Source organism: Miscanthus floridulus, chromosome 10 (genome assembly GCF_019320115.1).
Source record: "Miscanthus floridulus cultivar M001 chromosome 10, ASM1932011v1, whole genome shotgun sequence".
Taxonomy (NCBI): Eukaryota; Viridiplantae; Streptophyta; class Magnoliopsida; order Poales; family Poaceae; genus Miscanthus; species Miscanthus floridulus.
Genome location: NC_089589.1, coordinates 132075613 through 132086658, shown reverse-complemented (window position 1 = coordinate 132086658; position 11046 = coordinate 132075613). Strand labels below are relative to the sequence as shown.

The window sequence follows — 11046 nt, the reverse complement described above, 5'->3', positions numbered from 1 at the left end:
AGCGGCAACCTTTGCCGAGTGCCTTGGCTTCGGCACTCGGCAAAGCCGCCGTCACCGTCTCCTTTGCCGTTGTGTCAGCTTTTTTTGCCGAGGGCCGGATGAACACTCGGCAAAGCCTTCGCCGAGTGCCCGACAAATAGCACTCGGCAAAGAGCTCTTTGCCGTCAAATTCTTTGGCGAGTGTCCTATGCCGAGGGTGGCACTTGGCAAAGGCTTTGCTGAGTGCTTTTTTGGGCTTTGCCGAGTGCCACAACAGCCGTTACCAGTAGTGATGTGCATGTGCACTGATAAGTGATAATTACTGGAACACAAACTAGGAGATAGCCACTTTAATGATCCCAAACTCTGCCTTCTAAACTCGCTGGGCAGTGTTCAGACTAGTGGCTGTATATATTATGAGCAGGCGAGCTAGCTCCCCAAAGCTGGTGTATGCTAAGAAAACAGATGAGCAAACTACGCCAGCGTTCCAAGAAGGCAAAGTGATCATTGGGTTGCAGTTGATGATGTACACATCACTAGTTAACACAGGAATTTGCCTGTATTTCTTTCGCTGACGAGCAAAGTCAGAGAAGGCACTGCACGAGAAGCATGCATGTCCAAAAGCCAAGGGAGATGGGACAAATTCCATTTCCAGAGGGACCAATTAATGCGTTAGACTTCATCACAAGCCTCCCATGAATAATGCATCATATGAGCGAAACAGCAAGAAGTAGAAAGCTACTAATAATACGAGCTCGATCGATTGCATAATCCCATCATACAAAGGTGAATTAGGTTCTCACACAAATAGAAACAGTAGTCTCATCACCATGACATGCGTACCCATCGAGTGAGCAAGCAAACCGGCTACTAGATAGACGGACGCGACCGTTAGCTGAGTCTTCTGGTGCAGCTAATTCCAGGAACAGAGAGAGAGACACGTACTCCACATCGGCTAGTCGGCTGGACTCGGATTGCAGGCGGGGCGGGTTGCGGACGACCACTTACCCACTAAGCTTGCCGCAAACTAATTAAGCGGGTTTGTGGCTGCCCACGAGCGCAACTGTGACCCTCCGCCGTGATCCACCGGACTCTGTGGCTAATACAACAAACCCACAAGGCCCGCAAAGCACACTAGCTAGATTTGTTACTGCTACGAGCTCATCTGCAGCATTGTAAGGACTCGCACGGACATGGCAGCGAAGGAGCTAACTAACTCGCCGGCAGCCGCACCTCCGCCTGTGGAGTTCAGATCCTCTGATCTAGTAGCTACTATTGCTAATTGCTATCGCTGGATAGGAAGACCTCAGTGGCGGCCTGCCCTGCAGCCAGGTGCTCGTGCACGCCGTCGCCGTGCGTGGACGGCGAGGTCGGCCGTGGCACCCGGGGCCCTGCAGCACCCAGCACTCTACGGAGTCGCCACCGGAGAAGATGAACTCCTCGTCCTCCTCTGCGCCCACCGCCCCGAGCTCCCAGCCGATGGGACCGCCAGCATATCGCCTGACGCGCGGGCCAGCTCCAGAACGAGATCAAGGAGCAGTTGTCACGTTGGATACTGGATATTCGACAGAGGCAGGACACAACCATCGTTGCGGGTTCTTGCGGGACGTTGTGGGCTTGCCCTCATGTCCAATGGGCTTCGCGGAACAGCACACATCATGCCACGAAAATGTTGCAGCTGGTCCGCATCTGCCGCAAAGCATGATTTTGCGGGGCGGACATGCGGGCTCCGATAAAAACCCGCCCCGCCTGCAAGACGAGGCTGGACGATCGAACCTCAAGCAGTAGGGATGGCAGCGGGTCGGGCAAGCTGCGGGTAAGACATTTGCCCGCCCGCGGGCATGCCCGCGGGCGAAATTCTTTGCCCACGCCCGCGCCCGCCGGGCATGCTGCAAAGTCACATGAATACATAAATAGAAGTATATGACAGTAGCAATTTTCACACAAAGTAAGTTACAAGCAACGCAAATGAGTTGATCAGTACTAGAAGATGACACTTGACAACAACCAGCCAATAAATATTGTTCATGCAAGTCATACAGTGATACAGATGTAACAGATAACTATTGTTCATAGGTACAGACACGGAATGACAACAAACAGAAGACAGTCATGCACTTGCACATTACACTTGCCGACTTGCACAACAGCACAAGGCAACAGCCACATATGCCCACACGGCCACACACAAGCCAAATAATTATTACATCATAAGATTCAATTGTTCAAGTACTAAGCCAGCAGCCACACACAAGGATCAAATACTCCATTGTCCAGCCATCCATGAGAAGTCGAAGGTCATGGATCAATGATATCAGACTGGAGAAGAAGGTCCAGCTCCACCTACAGGTCCTCCAACTTGACTTTCACTTATGATTATTTGGTTCAGCAAACCAGCAACATTAGTACCACAACCGCCTGATGGCATCACCATCAGTCCCTGAGGAAAAGGGACAAGTTAAGTTTTCAGCCAGACTAAAATTAAATGGATCATGCATTTTTGGATTAGAATAGAGAAGGGGAAAAAACTGCCGCACATGCTTGCAAAAAGAGCCAAGCAATGCCACACCTTTCGGATTAGGTACTCTGTCATCACCAACGCCACACCAGCAAGGCACACAAAGTTAGACATTTGAGCCACTCCACTGATGTGGATACCAACCACTCGGCACTGCTGATTGAATATTGCAGAGCCTGAGTTCCTTGGAACAGACGTGTAGTCCGCGGTTCCATGGTGCAGTGGCATCTTTCCTGCCCGTGGTGGGGCAAGGCGTGTAGCCAGCTGGCTGCAGTTGCAACAACAGTAGAAGAGAAAAACTTTGCTATGTCAGTACAACAAGTTCGCATGGCAACCACAAAAGGAGAGATCATCAAAAATATATATAACCTATGTTCTTGCATTGTATTGGTGAAACAACTTACATATATCCATGGAACACGGATGGGCTGTTACAAACGTAGCCTTCGGCGTCCGCCGTGCGGGCAAGAATGGCGACGAGATGTTTTGGCCCAGCTTCAACATCAGACCAGTGCACTCTAGGGTAGTTCACAATGCTACCGAACCTTTGAGGGTCGCTGCTCGCATCCACTCGGACCAAACCTACTTCCCTATCTTCATCACACAGAACCACACTAGCTTTAATACTTATGCTCCCAAAAGACACAGAGATTGACCCAGGAATATGATCTCGTAACACGTGTCCGCATGTCATGACTAGACAGAATTTAGGATCCATGTGCACAATGAACCCAGTCCCATGTCCGGAATTCACCCGTTGTTGATCTTGTTGACTAACATCAATCTTGACGACCGACTTCCTGTGAGCCTGTATGACTTGCCTGCACAACTCCATTTCCGCTGCAACCGCAGCTGCAGCTGCAGGTTGAGGTTGAGCCCTAGGAGAAACAAGGCAAGTGCAAAAGTAAGTCGAATTTCAGGCCATCCCTCTGCATTACGAACCAAGCTGTACTTAAAATACACACTTACATGCGGAAGGGCTTGGTTTCGTACAGCTTGCCAAATGCGAAGTAGTAAGTAAATAATTGCCTGCAGACAAGAACAAATATCAAATCAGTCAGCCACAATGGGGAGTAAAAGTAGTCCTTATAGAGCTATATGGCCTAGCTTACCATTGTGCAAGTGGTCTATATAGCAATCCAAGCTTACAGGTACCCATGCATAATCATATAGCCCGCCCATAAGAACAAAATAATATAATCTCTCTCCCTCCCTCCCTCTCTCTCTCCCGTGGTGATGCTGATGCTGCTCGCGCCACCATCCGGACCTCGACGAAGAGATGCGCGCTCCACCACGCTGTGCCGTGCTGCGCCGAGCACGAATGCCAGCGGCCGCCGAGGAGCAGCCACCGCAGCGACGTTTCGCACGAACCACCCTGTCGAGCTAGGGGGAGACCCGTCGAGCTTGGAGAAGACAACCTGAGGCGCTCAAATCCAGGAGAGGTCTCGAAGCCACCCGCCGCACTTGACAGGGAAGACAGGAAGCGGCGGCGGCCATGGAGGTGGCTTGGCCAAATCGCCCCTTCTTGAATTTCTCATCCCTCTCCCATGAGGGAGAAGCGAGATGGGGAGGCGCTTGAGGCTCGGATCTGGGAGCGGAGCCATGGAGCAAGGCCAATCCGGGGCTGGATCTGAGCGGAGGAAGGCTAGTACGGGGGGAAGAGAAGGACAACGACGGCGGCACGAGAGAAAGCGCAGAGAGAGGTCTCGGGAGTACATTGCTGCTGCCCTAGGCTAGCACCCACTGCTGCAGAATTAGGCCTGCAAATTCGCTCCGCTCCTTAAACCAGCCCACGGTTCGAAGCGGGCCGACCCTAAAAATAAGCGGAGCAAGAGGGTCGCGACCGTAAGGGCTCGCGGTTACCCTAGGATCGAACCTCTCGCAGCGGAACTCCTCTTCGCCGCCTCTAGCTCGTCGCTCCCCATCTCGGTCGTCGCCTCGGCGTCGTTGCCGTCAAGGCCGCCGCCGTCGGAAGCTGCCCCGGCCACCCAAAAACATCTAAAATCTCAGATCCTTCTCTTTCCGTCGTCCCTCTGATCAAATCGCACCTCCCGCGTCGCCAACATCACCCGCATCCGTGTTGCCTTGTCGCCGTCACAGCGTACATGGTTTCAATAGCTGGTCCCCCTCGCTTCTTCCTGTCCTGGCCTTGGCCAGATCACCTCGCCACAATGACGAACTCCATGGAAGCCAGGACCCGGGAGTCAACCCCCTGTCCCCAGCATCCTGATCTATGGTGAGATAAAGCTGCACATGCCCATTTCTTTTTTCTTCTTCTTCTTTCTTTTTTTTCTTTTTTTTTTTGCAAATTTGTGATCAAAGATTCAAAGTTTTGGTGCTGAATCTATAGTATTTGTATGCCCTGGAATGTGCTTGTTTACTTATATTTTACCTATTGTTATACAATTAGCAATTTGCGTGCACAACTCTGCACAATGAATTTGCATCTGATAAGCTTTGCCAGTCATTTTTATTTACTTCTTCTTAGTAGCCTACCCAGTTGCATTACCTACTCCTAAATAATTGTCAGATGCTTACTCTCTTTAGTCTTCTTTTGTTTTCTTTAGTCTTTGCGATGATTATGTATTTCCCTTCCATGATACGACACTAATAACAGCTTGCTTGGCTAAAGTGCTTGACCACCACAGCTTGCTTGGCAGCCACATTTGCTGGTATTGCCATTTAGGTCTAATGAAATGCAATTAATGGTGTCTGAATTTTGTGAAGTTGTTGAATTTTGCATCTCAGTTCAGTCAGCATTATTTATTTCTAAATTTTACATTAAAGGGCTGGGCATTATAGCAGTCTTTTTTAATTTTCACACTAACGAATTTAGCATGACATGGATCTTTGATGATGTTTGCAATGGTATTCCTAAGTGAGCTGTGCAATAAAGTATTTGATTAAATTGTTGGTTCTTTATTCCTTTCTAGAAAGTCAAGTAGTAGATGGGTTAAGATAAGGATATAGCATGCAGCGGAATCTGAGAAAAAAAATTCTACCATGGTCCATGGATTTTCAGTCAAATGCACCCAGGGGGGTAAACGTGAAATTACTTCAAAAAAAAGGGCTAAATTCAAAAAATTTGGGTCGGGGGAGCATAGGGTCACGCTCAGGGGCGCTCCTAACCGCACCCTTTGCAGGCCGCAGAATGACACAGCATGTTTGGAACCCCACAGTTCCAGCCCAATGTACAGCATACCAACGTGGATTGGGCCAGAATAGTGGGCTCCCAAACAAGACCCCCGACCCAAAATCCAGTAGTAACACTAGTATTCCTACGTTGTTTATGCACTGATGACTTTTTCTTTTTCTTATTCCTTCTTGAACAAAATTTTGTCATCCTTAATTTTAGCATGATGCTAGAAGATGAAGAGGTGTATGTAATAACGTTTTGAGATAATTTTTATGGGTTGGGAGCACAAGAGCATTTTTATATTTAACAAAAAGAACACCGTACCGTACCTCTTGGGCTGGTGGTGTGTGGCTCCGTATCGTTTCCCGCTTCCTTCACTTGCTGCTCCTCCTCCTCACTTTGCTTTCTTGATTCATGTACCAAAACGAAAAATGCAAAACAAAATTACCAAGCATGCTTCGTCTAAAGATATGCATCAGGAAAAATATTTCAAAACAAATACTACCATATATATGACGAGCGAGATAGCAAGAAAAAAGACAATGGAAGAAAGCAAACAAAAATAGCATGCATGAAGCGAGGCATCTATTTTCTGATCAAAGACAAACACCCCCCCCCCCGAGCGCTCCCAACGGGCGACTCCCCTCTCCGGCGCCGGCAGCAAGCCGCCCCTCCTCCCCTCCGGCCACCGTCGTCGCCCTCCGGCGTGCAGTGGCTGTGGCCCGTGGCGAGTCCGAAAAAAAAATCGGTACCCGTGCGCAATCCGCCTCCCCCCGCTCTCTCCTCCACCCCTCCTCTTCCCCTTCATCTCCGGCCAGATCCGGGCGCCTAGGTGGCCAACAGCGCGGATCCGGGCCCCCTATGGCCGGATCCACTGCCTGGGACCCCGGTAGGGCCTGCTTCCGCGCTCAGGGCGGCTGCGGCCGTGCGCTCGGCGGCGTGTCGAGCTCCTGGCGGAACGCGCGGTGGAGTTGCTCGCTGCTGCGGTGGGCCTTGACGGCGTCGTGGGTGGTGTTGCTCGCTGCTGCGGTGGCCCTTGGCGGCGGCATGGGACCTGCGCCTCGCGGTGGCAGCGACACCGGCAACGGTGCCGGCTGCGCTCCTGGCGTCGGGCGGCTGCCCATCGGTGGTGGCGTGGTCGTCGTCTCCTGCAACAGTGGAGGCTGCCGCGCTGCCTCGGTTCCACGACCAGCGCTACTGCTCGGGCGGCCGGCGGGGACAAGCGCTCAACTGCGCGGCGCTGGCCGCCGCGCCCGTGCTCAGCTGCGTCGCCTGCGCCCGAGGTCACGTCGCGCGCGGCAGGGCCCTGCCGCAATGCTTCGTGCACCTCTTCTGCCCAGGCCTTCCACGGCTGCCCTGATCTTGGCCGGGGGTGCGGCTGGCTAGCGTAGGCCTACGGCCATCCACCCCCCGTCCCCGACACCTACCACCTCCGGTGAACCGACTGGCCGGCGGGGCGGTTCCGGGTTCTACCCTCCTCGCCCCGGTTCTACTGCTTTGTGGCTAGTGGTGCGGCGCATCTCTCCCTCATGGGGGCGGTGCCTCTGGATGCATGGTGCTCTGAGCGAAAGCTCAGCCCGGTGGTGGCCGGGCGGACGACGGTGACGCCTTTGGCGCCACATACCTCCCTGGAGGCGTCGTTCTCCGAGCCCCATGCTCCCGTGCCACCAGGGCTGGATTCTGGGTGAAAGCCCTGCCTTAGAGGCTTCTAAGGCCAGCGGCGACGGCGTCCATGTCACTGCCATGGGCGTCCTCCCCTTCCTGAAGGCGTCGCTGAAGAATCATCCTGGTTCCTGCTGTCGGTTCCTTGAGGAGTCCCTCACTATGCCTGTTGCGCTTCATCTCGACTCGCTTTGGTCTGTCCTGCGGCTGTTTGACCTTACCATGCTTGGTGTTGTGGATAACGTAGCGGATGCTTTGCCGCTACTGCTTATCCCCCGGTGGATGCTTGGCCGCTGGTTGTTTCGTTGGCGGATGCTTTGCCGCTGTTTGTTTCGTTGGCGGATGCTTTGCCGCCGTGTCGTTGGCCTCCTCTCTGTCAGATGCTTTGCTGCCGAGAGTGACCTGGCCCTTCCCCTGCTACGGATGCTTTGCCGTAGTGGATATCTTCGCTTCTTCCCCGGCGGATGCTTGGCCACCGGTTGCTTCGTTGGCGGATGCTTTGCCATCGTTTGGTTCGTTGGCGGATGCTTTGCCGCCGTTACTGCTGGACGGTCTTCTGTGTAGGCGACCACTGCGATGTTGTATCCTTTCTTCCTACAGGCTCAGTTCGTAGGTTTAGGTGTCGTGGGCAGTCGCCCTCTTTGTAACCTTTTATCTTGTTCCTAGTTTCTACTCCAGGTCACTCACCACTAGCTTAGTGGTTTGTAATCTGTGCTACGAGGGTTCTCTCGTAGCTGCGTCGTGTAATTCTCTCTGCTTAATGAAAAACGGGCTATATTCCCGATCAAAAAAAAAGTGAGGCATCTAGCTACACACTGTACATATAGGATATGATGAGGGATGCCAAATTAGCAGATCCATCTTGCATTGCTTGCTTCAAAGAAGATACTGCTACTGTGGTGTACAGTGGATTCTTAGTTTAGTTCTGCCACGTACCTCTTCGCCTGGTTGCTCGATCGGTTCCCTTTGCAGCAGCAGACTAGGCAATCGTTCTTCACTTGCTGCTCCTTCTCTCCTTACTTGCTTTATATATTGATTCCTCTAAAGAAAATGGACAAGAAAGTTATTACCAAGCATGAAGAAGAGCATGCATGTTAGTTTCTTCCATGAGAAAGAAAGGAAGGAAGAAAACGAAAAACAAGCAAAGGCGGCCGGACGCTAAACTAAGATCGAGGCCATTATTAGCGGTACATATACTACCACCACAAGGAAATAGCTATAGCAGCCGAAAATCGAAGACTACTGGCCAAAACACTACACAACATGTTCCATTCCGCCGGGCAACACACAAGGCCCAGCTTCCATTCCATTGAAGCTTTCGTATCTCCTCCAGCTCCTCCGATCCTCCTTTGGCCGGGGAAGCAGGATTTTTCTACCTTTTCCCCTTCCCCGTGTAAACTGATCGACACCCATCTAGATCAGTAGTGTAGTGCGCAGGGAGAGCAACTCCCCCTGTTGACTAGTCTTTTACATGAAGATTAACTAACTAGCTACTAGCTAAGATTATTTTCATGCTTCTTCTCCCGAACGAGCGGGCAGGCGGGGGCTAGCTTGCCGTTGTTTTCTGCTTTACTACCAATTAAACGCGGAACCTCGCCGGGAAACCAAAAGCACCAACCAAACTAATTTACTCCAACAATTTTATTCTGTTCACTATATATTTTACGCTCCTACGACATATATATGCTTGGTGGCGAGGCCAAGGAACAAGTCCACCAGGCACCAGCAGAGAGGCGCGTGACAAGTATTGCCGTACGTGAAGCTAGCAAAGCAAAGCAAAGCAAGAGAAGAAGGGAATGAAAAGGCCGGCTTTGTAAGTTGCATCAGCAAGCAGCTCGATCTAATAAGCTAGCTACTCCCCCACTGCCTGTCCCATTGCATTGTCGCCGTCAAGAAGCAAGCATTTGCATGAACCAATGCATGTGTGCAGTGGTAGCAAAATTATACAGCGCACAGTCTCACGTCGGCTTCGAGCAGCTTGAAGGCAGGTGGGTAGTCATACCGGAGACGCGTGCCTGAGGGAGCCAGGAGGTGCGTCCGGTGAGGGCATCGGAGACGTGCAGGCAGGTGAGAGTAGTGCCGGCTGCGGAGGACGATGAGGCCGCCTCGTGAGGCAACCGGCTCGGCCGGCGTGAGGAACCCGGGATCGAACCGGAGGGGAAGAACACGTACGAGACGCCCAGCAGGAGGGCGCCGTTACGTTGGCCTCGACGCGGCGGCCCAAAGCCACTAGCGGGAAAAATCGCCAAGAAGCTAGCTGATGGAGTGATGGAGATGGAAGGAGAGCGATCCTACCTAGCTTGGAAGAAGATGCGGTTGCCGCCGGGCTAGTGGTGCATGGCCAACAGGGGGGAGGAGGCATATGAGAAGGCAAGGTTGTGCCTGGTGGGTGGGTGGGTGGTGCAAATTGAAACGGGGCTGGGGCTGGCCACCATTTAGTAGCTTCGTGCATTTATGTTCCAGGCTCCAAAATTCCAAATAAATAATAAAGTTTTCACATCAAGCAAGCAATGCAAAAGCAGTAGACAAGGCAAGGCCCAGGCGCCCAGCCCCATAGGGACAGACACACAGGTTTCCCATTCCATGCAAGGTTTGGGTTTGGCTACAAGAAAGACAAGGCACCAGCTAACAGGCGAAGTCACATGCATGATGAATTCTATCTTTTCCATCGTCCCCATCCATGCATGCATGGAGATTACAATATACTCTATTCTCTTTTAATAGTTCTATTTCACCTTGGCACAATGACCCACGGAAATATAATCCTACTTATCATCCATTTAACCATACTATTAGCTATTCCTCGTAAACAAGCAATTCATTAATTCTCAGACTTTTTGATACCCACGTAGCCAATCTCGAGTGGAAGAATGAAGGGTCGTGCATCAAGTCCGAGACAGCTATTAGATGGATGGATAGTTGGAGTGAAACAAGACTATCAGAGCAGAATTTTTCAGATTTGGAAATAACCCTATCAAAAAAGAGGCCAATAGCTTTTTTTTTTCAATTGTCTCATGCAAAAACTCTCCTAGATAGCTGCTAATATCACCATTTAGTTCCATCACTCTCTCTGTATATATCCTACTTAAAAAAAAACTACGTGCTACGTACAATACTAGGAAAACAGTACTTTTTTTAGCAAAGCTCAGGCAAGTACCATTTCATTAAGGGAAAATTGTCTACCGGAGCAAATGGTCGATCTCCACTTTGGGTGTCCGGTGGCCAATTGCGCATGATGAGTGAGACGTCTCCCAAACGGGTCTTTTCTGGCTAGGGCTGGCTAGCTACCACCGGCCAATCCGCGGAATGGTAAGTGGTAATAAATGATGGTACACAGCTGCTGCTACAGTCCATCGAGTATGGGCGGCCTCCTCTTCATTCAATTCGTACGTGGTGGTGGTGTAAATTAGGGCACTTTACGTGTGGAGAAAATACAAATTCAAAACGCAGTTACACAGCTGCAGAGCTTTTCAAGAAAGGAACAGAGCTGCGAGAAGTAACTGATTCAGGCCTTAGATTGAAAAAAATTTCAAACCGATGAATAGTAGCACTTTCGTCTTATTTGGTAAATATTGTCCAATCGTGGACCAACTAAGCTCAAAAGATTCATCTCGTGATTTCCAATTAAACTGTGCAATTAGTTATTTTTTTTACCTACATTTAATGCTCCATGCAAACGGCTAAAAATTGATGTGATGGAGAGAGAGTGAAAAAACTTGGAATTTTGATGGTATCTAAACAAGGCCTCATT

General features: G+C 50.9%; 1 long non-coding RNA gene across 1 annotated transcript; it reads right to left on the bottom strand.

Moving 5' to 3' along the window:
• Positions 1-3240: 3240 nt before the first annotated feature.
• On the bottom strand, positions 3241-9610 carry LOC136486362 (uncharacterized). Its single transcript, XR_010766780.1, has 5 exons — positions 9298-9610; positions 8232-8336; positions 5963-6039; positions 3467-3526; positions 3241-3375 (listed from the first exon to the last, which is right to left on the bottom strand). It is a non-coding gene; the product is annotated as an uncharacterized lncRNA (long non-coding RNA).
• Positions 9611-11046: the final 1436 nt, after the last annotated feature.